Source organism: Neomonachus schauinslandi, chromosome 3 (genome assembly GCF_002201575.2).
Source record: "Neomonachus schauinslandi chromosome 3, ASM220157v2, whole genome shotgun sequence".
Taxonomy (NCBI): Eukaryota; Metazoa; Chordata; class Mammalia; order Carnivora; family Phocidae; genus Neomonachus; species Neomonachus schauinslandi.
Genome location: NC_058405.1, coordinates 92,920,666 through 92,938,263, shown reverse-complemented (window position 1 = coordinate 92,938,263; position 17,598 = coordinate 92,920,666).

Here is a 17,598-nt window from a genome sequence, read left to right as displayed (position 1 = left end):
TCCTGGCTCTGACACTGGATTTAGATGACTCTACCCAAGATATCCCAAGCATGATATACAGAAATTTAGGCCCAGTGATTTTATTCTAGGAACCAGTGTCAGGCAACACAGATAAGGAAATGCGCTCCATTTCTCACTAAGAACAGGCAACTATTTGTTTAATAATAGTAAAGGAGGGCGCCTGGGTGGCTCAGTCGGTTAAGCGACTGCCTTCGGCTCAGGTCATGATCCCAGAGTCCTGGGACCGAGTCCCACATTGGGCTCCCTGCTCTGCGGGGAGCCTGCTTCTCCCTCTCCCACTCCCCCTGCTTGTGTTCCCTCTCTCGCTGTGTCTCTCTCTGTCAAATAAATAAATAAAATCTTAAAAAAAAAAATAAATAAATAATAAAAATAAAAAAAAATAATAGTAAAGGACCCTAAATGTCATCTCCTGCATTCTTTTTATATTCATAATTAAAAATTACAGCTCTGCTATTTTCTGTCTTCATCCCCTATACCAGGCTATTGAAAAGTACTGTGGATTTTCATAACTTCTAAATATCTTGCCAATCTGTCCATTTCCCTCCACTCTTCCACCACCCCTCTCCTGGATTTCATGATCCCTTCCTCCTGGCTCTCCATTTCGAGGGTCCTCCCTGATCTAGTCTCTATTCTGCAGCCAGAGTGATCTTCCAAAATGCAAATTGGACCAGCTTCTCACTCTGTTTAAAGCACTTTAACGACCTCTCAGTACTTTTAAAACAATGACAAATTACCTGCATGTGGCCTGCAAACTCCTGCATGACCTGGCCCCATCAAATTCTCCAGTACCTTCTCCCACCATGTTCTCTCTTACTGCTATGCTCCAGACACTGTGTATATCCTACTCTTCCCCAAAACTCCTGTGCCCCACACTTCCTTTAATCACAGGGCCTTTGTATACACTGTTCTTACTGGAGTATTCTTCTCACATCAGCCCTATCACCAGGTTAACTCGTACTCATCCTTCATATCACTCCTTGATCTCCATCTCCCCTAACCAGCATCCCCCTCCCGACTAAGTTAGATTTCCTGCATTCTTCTCCTGTGTTGACCTCTCAGTAGCTGATATTTATGCATTTGTTGTATGATTATTGGATTAAGGCTCCTCATCACAACTGGGTTGTTAGGGTCATGAGTTGAAGGACTATGTCACTCATCACTCACCTTCTACCACCAGACTTAGCACACTGCCAAGCCCGATAAGTAGTGGACAAATGGAGGAATACGTAATTGAATATCGCCCCCTGCTTATCCACAGCCACCCCCAAATCTACTCCTCCTGCAGCCTTCCTCATCTCAGTCAGTAGGACTCCATTGTTCTGGTTCTTGATTCCTTTCTTTCACTCATACCCTGTATCTGGTCTACCAGCAAATCCCATGTGTTCTACCTTTACCACGTATCCAGGATATAAGCACTTGTCACCTTTGCCGCCGCCCACCTTAGCCCAAGGTATCATTATCTTCCCCCTGGATCATGGCAGTAGCCTCTTAACTGCTCTTTCCCCTTCATCTCTTTGTCATGAGCCATATTTTTAATTGTTTTCCTCATTTATTGACTGTCTACCTCGCTAGAATACAAGCTCTATGATGGCAGGGATTTCATATGCTTGTTCACTGCTGCATTCCCTTAGGCTAGACCCTGTATGGCACGTAGTTGGTTTTCTACAGATATTTGTTAAATGGATTAACAAATATCATAGCTCAGTCAACCTTGCAAATCAGACAGCTAATGGCAGACACTAGGGAGTCCTGTCTCTAATCTGCCTGCTGATTCTCGGGAAGGCCAAGCATGTGCTTAGCTGTTAAGCACTTTTAATTTCACTCCTGCGTTGACTGCCTGAGGCCCACCCAACCAGAAGGTGACCGGGCCATAGCACAGCCAGCCCCCTCCTGCTCCTTAGGACTATTCTGAAGCTAGGGACAAGATTTAGAGTCAATCCCTGGGACAGGTGACACTGGCTTGCATCAGAATATAGATGAGGGTATCTGGATCTCTCCAGAGAGCTGTTCTGGTAGAGAGATGAGGAGGGTTTGAGTTCAGTGGGATAGGAAGGTGAAGTAGGGTCAGGGAAGAGCTCTGGGCAGAAAAGGAAGATCTGATTGAAGGAAGAAGCACCCCCTGAGGTCACAGCTTTACTGAGGCCTGGACTAGTCTGAGGTATCAAGTGCTCATCCTACCCCGTCTGGAAAACATAGATGTGAACTCATGTCCTGAGGAACAGTGACCAGGACAACAAAGCTGAGATGAAAGCAGGAGGCCAGGTCACAGGGAGCTGATGCTGCACGTTGAGAATTGCCAGTATGTTCAAAAGCAGGAGGAAGAGGTTGGTAGGCTGAGGGTGAAGGGCTGATGTTATTGCGTGGCTGCAGCAGGCCCACTCTGGAGAGGAGGGGGAGAGGACTATTCAGTGCTCACCTTGAGCATCCTGAGTGATGGGGCTGTGTTCAACCAAGCCAGGAAGCAAAAAGGGCTCAGGGGAATGAAACTTCTGTCTCTACATCCCTGGATAGGTTCAGGGGCCCTTTGCACCCTCTGATTCACGTATACCAAACCACACGACTTGAGTCCCTTCATTTCCTCCCACTCTTTGATGTCCAGGACCTGGGCTCCTGGCTGAAATAACAGAAAACCAAGTGCATTTCTCAGAGGCATTTGGACTTGTCATTTTAGTAGGAGGAATGGAGGAAAGGTTGGGGTGGGTATTGAAGGAAAGGCATGGTGATGAAAGGCAATGAATCCTGGGCCCATGAAGCCGTTTCCTGCTCCCACCTGAACTGGGACTTTAAAAGAATCCTCTTGTGGTGGTTGGAGTCATAGGAAGCCCCATGGGAGCTTTCTCCTAAAGAGCCTGTTAGAATTGTAATGTGCCTGCTGTGGGCTGGAGGTGAGTTAACAGCCAGAAAATCCTATCCCCACGTCTTTGTTGTGGAACAGAACGGTGAAGCCAGGGTTGACCAGGAGAGTCAGCTCACATGAGGCCCCAGCTCCCTCCAGGCACCACCTGTCTGTAGGGGAGAACAGAGTCCCTGCTGCATCCAGGTGCCCTGGCAAGTGCTTGGGAAGGTGACAGGGCCGGCTGACCGTCATTCCAAAAACAACACAGGGTTTAGGGGCACCGACCCCCTATGCAGTCAAAAATCCCTGTATAACTTTGGCTCTCCAAAACTTGACTACGAATAGCCTACTATTGACCAGAAATCTTACCAATAAATAGTTAATTAACACATATTTTGTGTGTTATGTGTATTATATGCTGTATTCTTACAATAAAGTAAGCTGGAGAGAACAAAATGTTACTAAGGAAATTGTAAGAGAGGGTGCCTGGGTGGCTCAGTTGGCTAAGTGACTACCTTTGGCTCAGGTCATGATCCTGGAGTCTCAGGATCGAGTCCCACATCGGGCTCTCTGCTCAGCAGGGAGTCTGCTTCTCCCTTTGACCCCCCCCACCCATGCTCTCTCTCACTCGCTCTCTCTCAAATAAATAAATAAAATCTTTAAAAAAAAATCATAAGAGAAAATATATCGACAGTACCATACTGTATTTATTTTAAAAATCTGCTTATAAGCGGATCCATGCAGTTGAAACCAGTGTTATTCAAGGGTCAACTATATTTGGCTTTTATAAGATGGGTGACCAATGGGAGCGAACAATTGGATAATGGCCAAAAGGTAATTTCCAAAGAACATCAGTCAAGTTGAATGCAGTCAACAAGTTAAATCTGCATTCAGGACTTCCTGTGCCTCTGGCATTGGGCCAGGCCTTCAGGGACAGTGTCATAGGGCATGGGGGAGAAACGTGAGCTTTGTGCCAAGAGGAGTTGAACTGTGGGACAGAGGAGCACAGAAGATGTGCTGGGTGTGACAGGGGAAAGCACTGGTGGGGTGGGAGAGGAGACAGACCCTGGAAGCCTCACGTGGGCCAGGCGGAGCAGGAAGGTCGAAGGGTGACCCAGCCCAGCATACCAGCGGGCTTGCAAATGTACCTGGGGGGTGTGTTTGTCCAGGAGGGAGTTTGAGCTTCAATTATAGTTTACACACCTTATAATGAGGGTTTGCCAGTTTGCATTTTATACTTGTGGAAACGTGGTTACCCTTGCAGAAGTGGGAAAGCATGCCCACCCCTCTTTCCCCCAAACCAGTGTAACGTAGGACTCAGCCACTCAGAATGTGGAGTGAGAACAATGATTGTTCAGTGTGCTCTCATCTAAATAATCTTTGTGCATTTGGATTTCACATTTTCTTTCAAATTGGAGATGAAAGTTAGTCTCCCTGCTAACAAAACACTTTCTTCATCCTACACCGAATCCCTCAGCAAATCCTCAAATATCTTTGCAAATCTCAAAGATATTAAGGCATTTAACTTTTTTTTTTCATTTAGACCTTTGAAGTGTGGTGTGACTAGAATAATTTCAGAGTTAAAACCTGTCGACTGCATAGAAAATTAAGGAACCCACCTGTCACCCTGGTAGCTGGGCTGATAACTAATTACATATAGATTATAAGTCAAATTTCAAAAAGATAAATATTTAAGTAAAATGTATAATCATTTGGAAATACCACTAAGTGTTTTGTAATTATTGTCTTGAAAGAAATCATTGCTCAGATGGTGCATTCCATAATCTGATGGGCCTGGCAGTTGCTAGAAGGGGAGGCGTGCCGGGGGGATGTTGGATTATGTTTGCATGTTTGTGTGTGTTATACATGTTTTAATAAAGATATTAAAGGGCAATGTGATGCGTGGAGAGACTGAGGTCTGCTCAGAAGGGCCACATTTATCACAGGAACTTTATCTTCATCAATCAATTGTTCAGCTCCGCTCTAGCCAGGGATAGGTCATAGCATGTCTCAAAGTCAGAAGTGAGGGCTTTGCCGGAACGGGGGTGGGGGAATGTTCTGGAGAAGGAGGGAGAGAGAGTGTAGGATCATTCCCTCCCCATAGACTGTTTGCCAGTTCATAAATGCTCTGTCCTCCCTTTCTCCATCCCTGCCTTTCTTCAGTTTCCGGATCTTTTCTTCTCCAAATATCCCCATGCCCCACATTGTTTGTGGGCCTTGTTGATTTTTAATGTTTTAAAAACTCTTCACCTAAATTCATTTTCTCTCTCTGAACCATTTGAAATTAAGTCGCAGACATCACCACATGCAGCCCTAGTCCTTAGGCATGAGTAAGAATATTCTTCTCCAGAACCACCACACAGCACTCACATGTAAGAAAATGCACATTAATTCAATAACGTCGGTTTCAATTTTTTCCTAGCATTCCCAAAACGTCTTTATAGCTTTTCTCTGCCCAACCCCCACCCCCTCCAATCCACTCCCCGCCACATCCTTTTGCAGCTATGCCCCTTTAACGTCATTTACTCTGGAACATCTCTTCCACTGGTCTTTGTCTTTTATGGCACTGATATCGGTAAAGATTTCAAGCCAGTTGTTCTAGAACATTTCCCACATCTGGATTTGCCTGATTGTTTCTCATGATTAGATTCTAGTTAGGCATCTTTGCCAAGATGCCGGATGATGTTTGATTGCTTGGTTAGAGGAGGGCTGCGAGACCCTGCCATTGTAACCATTCACACTCCCCTTGGAATTATAAACAGTCTGCGGGGTGATCATTTAGGCTTAGGTGAATCTCCTGTTGTCTGATGATTTTTAATCAAATTCTTTTATCATCCTGGATTATATTCACCTGAATCAGTTACTATATTTCTGGTTACAAAATGGTGATTTTCTCATTCTACTATTCCTTCCATATTTATTAGCTTGCATTCTCCTGGAAACAGAGGGTACCAGCGACTCTCAATCTCTCTCTCTCTCTCTCTCTCTCACACACACACACAGACATTCCTATAAATGCATTCATTTTTTTCAATGTGTTAATATTTACTTCTGACATCCTTTTTGATGTTCAAATTGTCACATTGGTGCATTGAAGCCCCTTCCAGATCAGTCCTGTGCCCTTAAATATGACCCAATTAATCTTTAAGTTCTCCTTTGTTTTTCTGACAAAGCAAGATGTTCCAGGCTGCCTTTGTGCTTTCCAGCTATTTCTCCATAGAACTTTTAGAGAGGAATGGTATTTAGAAACCAAGATATGGGCACTAGGGTGTTCATGGTTACTAGGGAGTCATTGCTGATTGCTTCTAGGCCCAGTCAGTGGACAGAGCTGGAAACACAAACACACACAATGGTGCCAAATTTCCCCTTAATAAGATCATATTTAAAGATCAGTCCTTACATTTCTCTGCTTTGTAGGGGGCGGGGAGCTTTATAGCTGCTACCTGGCCTATTTACTCAGATGTTCATTCTAAAGATAATTATTAAACACCTCCACCATGACAGCACCTGAGCACCTGGGGGATGCAATACAGTTGCCAATTAAAATACAGAATCCCAGTTAAATTTGAATTTCATATACACAACAAATAATTTCATAGTGTAACTATGTCCCAAATAAGTATGTCCTAGGAGACATACTTAAACTAAAAAATATATTAGTTGGGCACCTTGTATTTTTATTTGCTAATTCTGGCAACCCTGAGATCTGAAGACCAATAAATCACCACCCCATCCCAAGGTGTTCACAGCCAAAAAAGACATACAAGCTGGAAATAAATAGGAGCAATAAAGCATTTCAGGTGCTGTGCTAAAAATATGGTCAGGGCCTGATGGAGCATGTGGTGCCAGGGAGACTGTTCAGGAAAAACTGAGTTTTGAAACGTGATGAACAATTTCTCATTCATCTCTACCAATGAACAAAAGGGGATGGGAAGACAATTCTGTGACATGAGGATGTGGGGATAAGGGAAAAGAGGAAAACAGGAAGCCATCTGGGGCAGTCGTAAGCCCTGTTGTGGAGTTTGGGACTTACCCTGCAGGCCAAATATTTTCTTGTTGCCCTCTCCCTCCCAAAATATTTTATCAACATTCTCCAATATACATATTTATAAACTGAGTACATGTACAGTCTTACTAATGTACTATGCACGTTATAAGCATTGATGGAATAATCTAGAGATCAAGGAGATAAGAAATAGCTATAAATACAAGTTTGAACACTTTCATCATCGCTTGCACATTCTTGGGACAAATCCATCCCACTTTGGGGAACCCTGTTACAAGTTTTGGGAAATCTGCTTCCCTCCAGGGAAGGATGAAAAGAAAACTGAAAAAGAAAAGTTTTGTATTTGATTCAGTGTTTGTTAATATCATGTCCCTGAACCGACTGTCATTTCACCAGTGGGGCCCTTAGCCAGGGGTCCTGAAGGGCCTGAGTCAGGCCCATAAACAGCATTCCTGGGGGCACCTGGGGTGCTGTGTGTGTGATACCTCACTGGGTGGCCGCTTCACTGACAGGCTCAGCACACACTCCCCTGTGGTCCAGGCTTCCCTGGTCCCAGTCTCTTGCCTTGATTCTGCAGGAGCTTCCTCATGGTCTCCCTGCCTCCCTGTCTGGCCTGGACACATCAGTTCTCCACTCACAGCAAGAGTGATCTTTCCAAGGAAATTCAGATTGAGCCATGCCCCTATTCAAAAACTTTCAAAAGTTTTCCAGATAGAAATGAAACTTCCCACCATAGGTGACTCTCTGATTTCACCTACAACTTTCTTTCCCTCACCCAGCCAAGCTGGCCTTCTGTTGCTCCTCAAGCACAAGTGTTTCCTTCCCACCTCAGGGCCTTTGCACCTGCTGGACCCCTTCCTGGCACACTGTTCCCCTGATGCATAGACAGCCTACCCACTTCAGGCCCCCTCAAAGAGGTCATTCCACATCCTACCCACTCTGTACTACCCCCACTCCTGCATCCACTGCTTTTAGCTACTGTATTTTCCCCTCTTGAACTTGACATCTTGTGACTTACCATATCCCCTTTTGTGCTTATTTGTTTGGTTTCTCATTGTCAGTCTCTCCTACAGACTGTAAGCTCCTTGATGGCAGGCACTCCCTGCTGTATTCACTGCAGGATCCCTAGTGCCTGGCACATGGTTAATGCTCCATGAATATGTTTTGAAAGAAAGGAAAGAGGGAGGGAGGGAAGGACAAAGAAAGAATCTCCTACACCAAATGTGAGGGCAACAAGCATTTGTAGTGTGTGGGGACCCAAGGGGAATCAGGTGTGGTCCCTCTCACTGTCAACTGGAGAGATATAAGGAGTTCAGAGTCTAAGTGGTCTGAGCTCTGGGCACCCAGCCTTCTTCCCGGGATAGTGGCTTCTCCCCTGCTCACTGCCACCCCGCAAAGTGCCTCTGCGCTGTGACCTCTGAACCCTGTCCTCTTCCAATCCTCCACAGACATTTCCCAAACCTCCAAATGGAAAAGCAGCAGGCATGGGAGGGGGCATGTTTGTAGCTTGTAGATAACTAACCCTCATCCAGTCCTGGGATTGACTACATGTAGGGCCTTTGACTTTTCATAATTCCGCCATTTTGGCTGGGTTCACAAATGGAGCAGTTTGTAACTCAGGTGTGCATGGACATGTTAAACCCTGCTGAACTCTGGTTTCCCCACCTGGAAAATGAAGCTGGAGTTGCCTGCCTTGAGGAGTGTCTGTGAGGAGTGAAATAGCACCCATGCAAAGTAGTGAGAACAGTGCTGGGCCCGGGGGCCATAGGAGAGAATCCATAAATGTCCACTGTCATACGATGACTTTTATTATTATTGTTGTTGTTGCTATTTTTATTAAGATTGTGTACATTTGGTAAAGTGTACAGTTTGGTGGATTCTTACCTATGTGCACACCACCTACATCAAGGTATAGACCATCCCCCCAACTCACATACCAAGAGGTAGCCCCTGTCCTGATTTCCTGTACTGAGATTAGCGTGGCCTCTTCTTGAACTTCATATAACGGAATCATGAAGTGTGTGTTCCCCTGTGTCTGGTTTCTTTTGCTCACATTAGGTCTGTGAGACTCATCCGTGTGACTGTGTAGGTTGTGATGTGTTTCTGTGACTTTTCCTGCCCTGCTCTGCTGCACCTTGACCCCCATCTGGAATACCCACATTAGTGCCTGGCCTGCCTGCCCTCAGAGAAAGGAGCCGAGATTCTCTACCTGGGCTCCAGGTTTTTGAACTGACCTTCTTAATGTTCCTTTGGCAATTTCAAAGCAGTTCTAGCAGGCATCACCTTATATTTTCTTACCTTTACTTAAAACATGCCCTTTATACCAAAAGGCAGTATCTCCCACAGAACCAAGAGGGTCCTAGATGAGGCAACTAGCAAGTAACATGGGGAGGACATCATTAAGCCCTGATTGCCTCTGGTTCTGAGGGAAGGGAGCCCCATGGAGCAGCGAGGGAGAGCCCCGAGCGGGTGAGTCTGACAGCCTGATGCGGCTTGGACGGGCAAGGGAGGGCAGGAGGGGGTAGGTGGTGTGGACAAGAGCAAGACAAGAATTAATGAGAAATAGAAAATAATTTAGCAGGACAGCAAGCCCCCGGAGACAAATTCCTTCTCCAAACGTCTCATTTGTCCAGAGGAGATGAGGAAAGTCTACGGCAGAAAGGCTGGCCTCAAGAATTTCATTTCCCTTATGCTATTCAGATTCCCAATGTGATCGATAAAAGTACAATTAGTGCACCAGATCGCATCAGATGTTTTTAACCTTTAGGTGGTGGCAACATGCATATTAAGGTTCTGCCTCCCCTGTGTCACCTCTCACATGGGCAGGGTAAGTCGTCGCCACATTTGACATTTGATGCTATAATTTTAACATACTTTAAAAAATTCAGATAAAGATTATTTCAATTTTTTAAAGCTGGGAGCCAGATGTAATTGCCTTGCTCTGGACTTTAGATCTAAATCATTCTGCCAACTCATCCTGTAGTTATTAAGGACTTTATCATTGGAATGTGTACTGCATACACCGCAGGTTACAATGCCCCAGAGGAATGGAAGTAAACTTTTGATTTCTCCTACGATAAGGAATGACTTTTAATATAGAAACCATGAGGGTTTAGTTTAGTAAACTGTTCAGTCAACTAATTAATCAATCCATCAACTGACCTGTTCGGGTGCCCACTGTGTGGGTCTGGGGTATCACGTTCCCTGCACCAAGCAGCTTTCAATCTAGAAGACAAGAGACAGACTTGGAACTTTTTGTACCTTTTGGTGCCTGAAACTGGGTATACAGTGGTGCTCAATAAATGACCGCTAAGTAAATGTAGAGTGGAAAATTCGAGGTGGCACAGGACCAGCTGGACCCACTGCAGCAGCACATGGTTTCAGTGTCCTGTGTCATTCCTCTCTGATTTCTGCTGTAGCTGGGGGGCTGGTCACAGCAGACCGGGCTCAAGCAGACAAGGCTCATGCCAAAGGCTCTGTTCTCCCTCTTCTTGCCTCAGGGCCTGCTCCACAGGGGAGTCTACACAGCCTGCAAACAAGTGCAGCTCAGAAATGCAGGGAGTTAAAGCTCCCATGGCAACTCCCAACAGGTAGGGTGAGAAGCAAATGGATAAGTGCCCCAATCTCTATCCTCAATGGAGAGTTCTGGGAGGTGCTTTGTATAGTTCACAGAGGCCCCAGCGAACCAAGCCCCTGGTGCCTCAGTGACCCACCTTTCCATTGGCTTTTCCTCCCTCCCTATTCCCCAACTCCCTTACTCCAGTTTCCTCTGGGATCACCTCCCAAATAAACTGCCTGCACCCGAGTCTTGTCTTTGGCTATAATTTGGGGACAACCAATCTAGACCCCTAAAGAAGCTAATTTCCATAAACCATTCAGGAAGTGTGTCCTCATTTCCTTAGAGGCGCAACTCATAACTAAGTGATGCACTGCTGAGCACAGCCTGGAGTGCTTGCGGTTCTCACAGCAGCTGGACCAGCCGGGTCGGGGCGGGGGGGGGGACCATTAGGGAACCCTCATGGAGGGACAGGTGCTTGCCTGGGCCTGGACTTGTGTGGAGGACTAAACAGGGAAAAGGAGGACCATTTCAGGAGAGAGAACCTTGAGTGAAGTTGCAGAGGTAGGAATGAGTGCTGCCTGTGCATAGGGCCATGAGGAGCCCCTAGGCTGGAGTGGGGGCCAGAATTGTCCAGAATGGAGGGTAAGTTTAGGCAGAGGAATGAGAGCCAACCATGGAGGGCTTGCTATGGGCGCTAATCCCACATTAACAGCTGACCAAGTTGCTGTGAGGAAGACAAACACACATCTATAAGAAATGCACACAAATTATGTGTGGATGCACAGATAAGTGCATCAAAAGAAGTTTGCCAAGATACAGAAAGGAGAATTATAGAGTTTTAGAGCAATAAGGAATCTTGGTGAAGGGTTGACCAGTAAACTATATGAGTACCATTGCCTCTCACCCCTGTACCCACAGATATCACTCACTGACTTGCTGAACCCAAAGGTGGCCTCCTAAACTTACTCATCACCATGTCTAGATGGCCACTACCAGTCTACTAGAGTTGTCTTCCCAGATCAAATTCCACCTTGATTCAGGGTGGAGACCCGTGTTTCCTGAGTTACATCTCCCAATAGGTGACCAGGAAGCCTTTCCTCAAATATTTCCAGTGATTAGCAGCTCACCCCTCCATAGGACAACCCATGCTGTTGGTGAGCAATTCCTAGAGCCACTAAATGATCTAGTCATTCTTCCATATGAAGCTTAGTAGATAACTGATGGCTGTTATCTGCCCCTACCCTTCTCCCCATGCACTCTTCTCCAGGGTAAAGAATCCTGGTTCTTTTCAACATTCCTCACACCATATGGATCCATTTTCCCTAGACCTCCTAAGGGATATACAAGCATACCTCAGAGTTATTGTTGGTTTGGTTCCAGACCACCACAGTAAAGTGAATATCACAATAAAACAAGTCAAATGAATCTTTTTTGGTTTCCCTGAACTATAAAATTTATGTTTACATTATGCTGTAGTCTATTAAGTGTGCAATAGCATTATGTCTAAAAAAAAAACCAATGTGCATACCTTAATTAAAAAATACTTTGCAGGGCACCTGAGTGGCTCAGTTGGTTAAAAGTCTGACTCTTGATCTCAGCTGAAGTCTTGATCTCAGGGTCGTGAGTTCAAGCAAAAAAAAAAAAACAAACAAAAAACAAAAAACAAAACAAAACAAAACACTTTGCAGGGCGCCTGGGTGGCTCAGTCGTTAAGTGGCTGCCTTCGGCTCAGGTCATGATCCCAGGGTCCTGGGATCGAGCCCCTCATCAGGCTCCCTGTTCCACAGGAAGTCTACTTCTCCCTCTCCCACTCCCCTTGCTTGTGTTCCTTCTCTCTCTGTGTCAAACAAATAAATAAAATCTTAAAAAAAAACCAAAACCACTTTGCTAAAAATGTGCTAACCATCATCTGAGCTTTCAGTGAGTTGTAATCCTTCTGTTGGTGGAGGGTCTTGCCTTGATGTTGATGGCTGCTGACTGAGTGGTGGTTGCTGATGGCTGGGGTGGCTGTGGCCATTTCTTAAAATAAGACAACAGTGAAGTTTGCCACATTGACTGACTCTTCTTTTCACAAATGAATTCTCTGTAGCATGTGATGCTGTTTGATAGCATTTTACCCACAGTAGAACTTCTTTCAAAATTGGAGTCCATCCTCTCAAACCCTGCCACTGCTTTATCAACTAAGTTTATGTGATATTTGCTATCCTTTTTTGTCATTTCAACCGTCTTCCTGGCATGTTTACCACCTAGATTCTGTCTCAAGAAACTACTTCCTTACTTTGTTCATCTATGAGAAGCAACTCTTCATCTGTTTTATCTTGAGACTGTAGCAATTCAGTGACATCTTCAGGCTTCACTTCTAATTCTCTTGCTATTTCCACCACAGCTGCACTTACTTCCTCCACTGAAGTCGGGAATCCTCAAAGTCATCCATTGGGCTTGGAATCAACTTCTTTCAAACTCCTATGAATGCTGACATTTTGACCTCATTCCATGAATCACAAATGTTCTTAATGGCCTCTAGAATAGTAAATCCTTACCAGAATGTTTTCAATTTCCTTTGCCCAGATCCATCAGAGGAATCATTATCTATGGCAACTATTGTCTTTCAAAACGTATTTCTTAATCATAAGACTTGAAAGTCAAAATGACTCTTTGATTTGTGGGCTGCAGAATGGATGTTGTGTTAGCAGGCATGAAAACAACATTCATCTCATTGTCCATTTTCATCAGAGCTCTTGGGTGACCAAGTGCATTGTTAATGAGCAGTAATGTTTTGAAAGGAATCCTTTCTTTTCTGAGCAGTAAGCCTCAACAGTGGGCTTAAAATATTCAGTAAACCATGTGCTCTCATCCAGACTTTGTTGTTTTATTTATAGAACACAGGCAGAGTACATTGAGCATAATTCATAAGGGCCCTAGGATTTTCAGAATGGTAAATGAGCATTGGCTTCAACTGAAAGTGACCGGCTGCATTCTCCCCTCAGAGAGTCAGCCCGTCCTTTGAACCTTTGAAGCCAGGCATTGACTTCTCCTCTCTAGCTATGAGAGTTCTAGATGACATCTGCTTCTAATAGAAGGCTTTTCCATCTACATCAAAAATCTTTCACTTAGTGGAGCCACCTGCATTAATTATCTTGCTAGATCTTCTGGATAACTTTGCAGTTTCTACATCAGCACTGGCTGCTTCACCTTGCACTTTTATGTTATGGAGATGGCTTTTTTTCTTAAACCTCATGAATCCATCTCTGCTAGCTTCAAACTCTTCTTCTGTAGCTTCCTTACCTCTCTCAGCCTTCACAGAATTGAGGAAGGTTAGGACCCTGCTCTGAATTAGGCTTTGGTTAAGGAAATATCATGGCTGGTTTGATCTTCTGTCCAGACCACTCAAACTCTCTCCATATCAACAATAAGGCTATTACACTAAATATATTAAAAAAATTTATTAAAAATAAGGCTATTTCACTTTCTTATCATTTGTGTGTTCACTGGAGTAGCACTTTTAATTTCCTTCAAGAACTTTTCCCGGGGACTGGGAGGCACAGGATTCTAGTTATGGAATGAATAAGCCATGGGAATAAAAGGCCAGCATAGGGAATACAGTCAATGGTATTGTAATAGACTTGTATGGTGACAGACAGTAGCTCCCCTTATGGTGAGCATAGCATAACATATACACTTCTTGAATCACTATGTTGCACACCTGAAACTAATGTAACATTGTGTCTCAACTATACGTTAGTAAAAACAAACAAACAAACAAACAAAAAGAACTTTTTGTCTGCATTCACAACTTGGCTAACAGGTGCAAGAGCTTTCAGCCTATCTTGGCTTTTGACATGCCTTCCTTAATCATTTCTAGCTTTGGATTTAAAGGGAGAGACGTGCGACTCTTCCTTTCATTGAACACTTGGAGGCCGTGGTGGGTTATTCGTTGGCCTAGTTCCAATATTGTGTCTCAGGGAATAGAGAGACTGGGGAGAGGGAGAGACAGAGAACGACTGGTCAGTGGAAAAATCAGAACACACACGTGAGCCAGTGAGTTTGCCATCTTACTCGGGCACGGTTTGTGACACCCCCAAAACAATGACAATAGTAACAGTGGGCTTCCAAGACCTGGTACAGCCAACGACCACTGTCATCCTGCAGTGATCTTTGGATCACTGATCACAGGCCACCTTATCAAATGGAACAATGGTGAAAAAATTTAGATATTGTTAAAATCACCAAAATGTGGCAGAGACATGAAGTGATAAACTGCTTTTGGTAAAATGGTGCTGATAGACTTGTTCGATACAGGTCTTCAAACCTTCAATTTGTTAAAAACCTTCAATTTGTTAAAGGAAAAAAAAAAAACCCACATCTGCAAAGCCCAGTAAAGGTTTGCCTACAATCCCATTCCTCAGCCCCCATTGCCATATGCAGCTCTGAGACCTAATGAGAATACTTGAGATGGTTGCCCAGTGTGCAGGGGGCTGTGCTCCCCTGTGGGATAATGAAGACCACACTCCAATCACCCACAAAGTCTGAGGTCCCTGCAGCTGTGGACTTCTGTCTCAGACAGCTCACACTGAGATCACAGTCCACTGAGATCACCATCCACACAACTTCCTTCACCTTTTCCAGAAAAATAAGATTTCCCCAATTTGTACTTAGGCACTCGACTTAAAACCTATATTCTGTGACATATTTGCTATAATTTTCACTTTGCTTTAATTTCTTGTCATCCAATCTGCTGAGAGATTTTGAATCTTGATCTTGTCATATAGAGTATTAGCTGTCCCTACAAATTTTGTGTCAATTTCAGGTTGACTAAAACTGCCTCATATTAAATCACTGATATAAAAAATATGTTGTGTAGGACAGGGCCAAAAGCAGAAGTTTGTATTCCCCACTTAGACTTCCCTCCATAACAACAGCCACTTGTTAATCCAATTTTGGATTGAAATGGTTTTTCCAACAGCTCCGAACCCATCCAGGTCCTGCCTTCAGAAAATGAAATTAGGGGGGCACCTGGGTGGCTCAGTCATTAAGCGTCTGCCTTTGGCTCAGGTCATGATCCCAGGGTCCTGGGATTGAGCCCTGCATCAGGCTTCCTGCTCCACGGGAAGCCTGCTTCTCCCTCTCCCACTCCCCCTGCTTGTGTTCCCTCTCTCGCTGTGTCTCTCTCTGTCAAATAAATTTAAAAAAAAAAAGAAAGAAAATGAAATTAGAGATTTGTTGCATGACCGGATAAAATCCAACTTTATCTGGGGAAGGGGTCCTTAATTTGGGGTCCACATATCTGGACGTTAGGAAGTTTGTGAACTTCCCTCCCAAAATTGTATGCAAATATGTATTATATACATATGTGTGCATATTTGTTCACTGATTTTTTTTTTCAGACTCTCAAATTTCTTCAGATTTCTTCTGGTTCTCAAAACAATTGACCCACACAATTTTAAGAGCCAGCGGTCAATAGCATTCCCTCGGAACTACACGCAGGTCATGATCTCCAAAATGGAATAGGATCAGTTGGCTATGCCATGGTGTGTTACTCAGAAACAAGTGCTAGCCAACAGTGATAACAGCTTTGACTCTAGTTGTTCATGAACCACTGGAGGATGACAGTAGTTGCTGGTTGTACCAGGTCTTGGAAGGTTTCTAGGGAGACAGAGAAGAGCAATATCTTTGGTCAAGAAGTGGAAGACCAGGAGAGATGTTCTTTTTTTTTTTTTTTTTTTAAAGATTTTATTTATTTATTTGAGACAGAGAGAATGAGAGAGAGCACATGAGAGGGGGGAGGGTCAGAGGGAGAAGCAGACTCCCTGCTGAGCAGGGAGCCCGATGCGGAACTCGATCCCGGGACTCCAGGATCATGACCTGAGCCGAAGGCAGTCGCTTAACCAACTGAGCCACCCAGGCGCCCCCAGGAGAGATGTTCTATTAGCCTCCTTAGGAGTAAATTCAGAGCTTTGCTTTATCTTGGTGATGAGAGGACTCTGTACTTATATGGCCCAGGATGGTTCTGGAAGCTGCTTTATCCACCTGCTCCTGAGGCAAGATAGTAACCACTTTGTAGGACTTTGAGGATTAAAGGCATCAACACACCTTAGTGTGCTTAGCATAGAGCACAGCTCCTGCAAAGAATTCATTCTGTCCTGATCCCAAAGTGGCCATCAACTAGTGCATTGATCTGAGATCTGTAGTTTCCTAACTATAACTCCACAGTTTAAATTAGTGTTCAGCAAAGAAGGTAATCTTATCAGAAGCAGAGATATCTCAGAAAATCTGGGGGGGTTGTAGCAGCAGGAACTGAGAACCTTCATAACAAAGCTGGTACATCCGTCTGTCTAGAAGGCTGCCCCTTATGCTGCTTTGACATTCTCTCTTCCTGCAGACCAGCTTCTGCTCACTCCAGGTCCTGGCAGAAATGGCCACCCAATCCCCCTATTCCAGGATTCCAAAGGTAAGTTCCCAGAAAAGATGGATTTTATTTGCCTAGCTTGGGTCAGGTGTCCACCCCGGCTCAATTGGCTGTGAGGAGGGACAGTTGGGGGTCTCATATTATGACATGATTGTCATGACTATTCTGTGGGGGGTGCAGTTACCAGAGAAATAATGCATAGGCTGCTAAGACACCCCAAAATGTGTCTATTCAAGATGTGATGAAAAAGATCACATTTTTTTCATATTATGTAGACCATACGTGAAATATTTCACTTAGTCACAAAGGATGCTTTAGGGAGTTGGTAGGTTAGAGGATGGGGATCAGGGAACCGGAAAAGTCCCTCTAAATCTCACTGAGGAGACTAAATGGGTAAGGATAGCCAAACAAATTTGATAAAGAAGTACATGGGGATGAATTTGCCTCACAGTTTATTAAACACATTGTAAAGCTATAAAAAGTGTAACAGATTAATACTAATACAGCAAGAGACTAGCAAAGCACTCCAATTGGGGGGCTGTATTTATAAATTACCCAAATGCCTGCAAAGGCCAGAAACATACATATATGTTTGTAATATAAGTATTGTTGCAAACTCATAGAGGCAAAAAAAGGAGAATTTAATTTTTTTTAAAAGTTGGGATAATTTAGTAACAATCAGGGAGAGAAGATGGATCTTAACTGAATATCAGAAATCATCACAAATTCCAGATCAATAAAAGGTTAATTATAAACACAAACCCACAGAA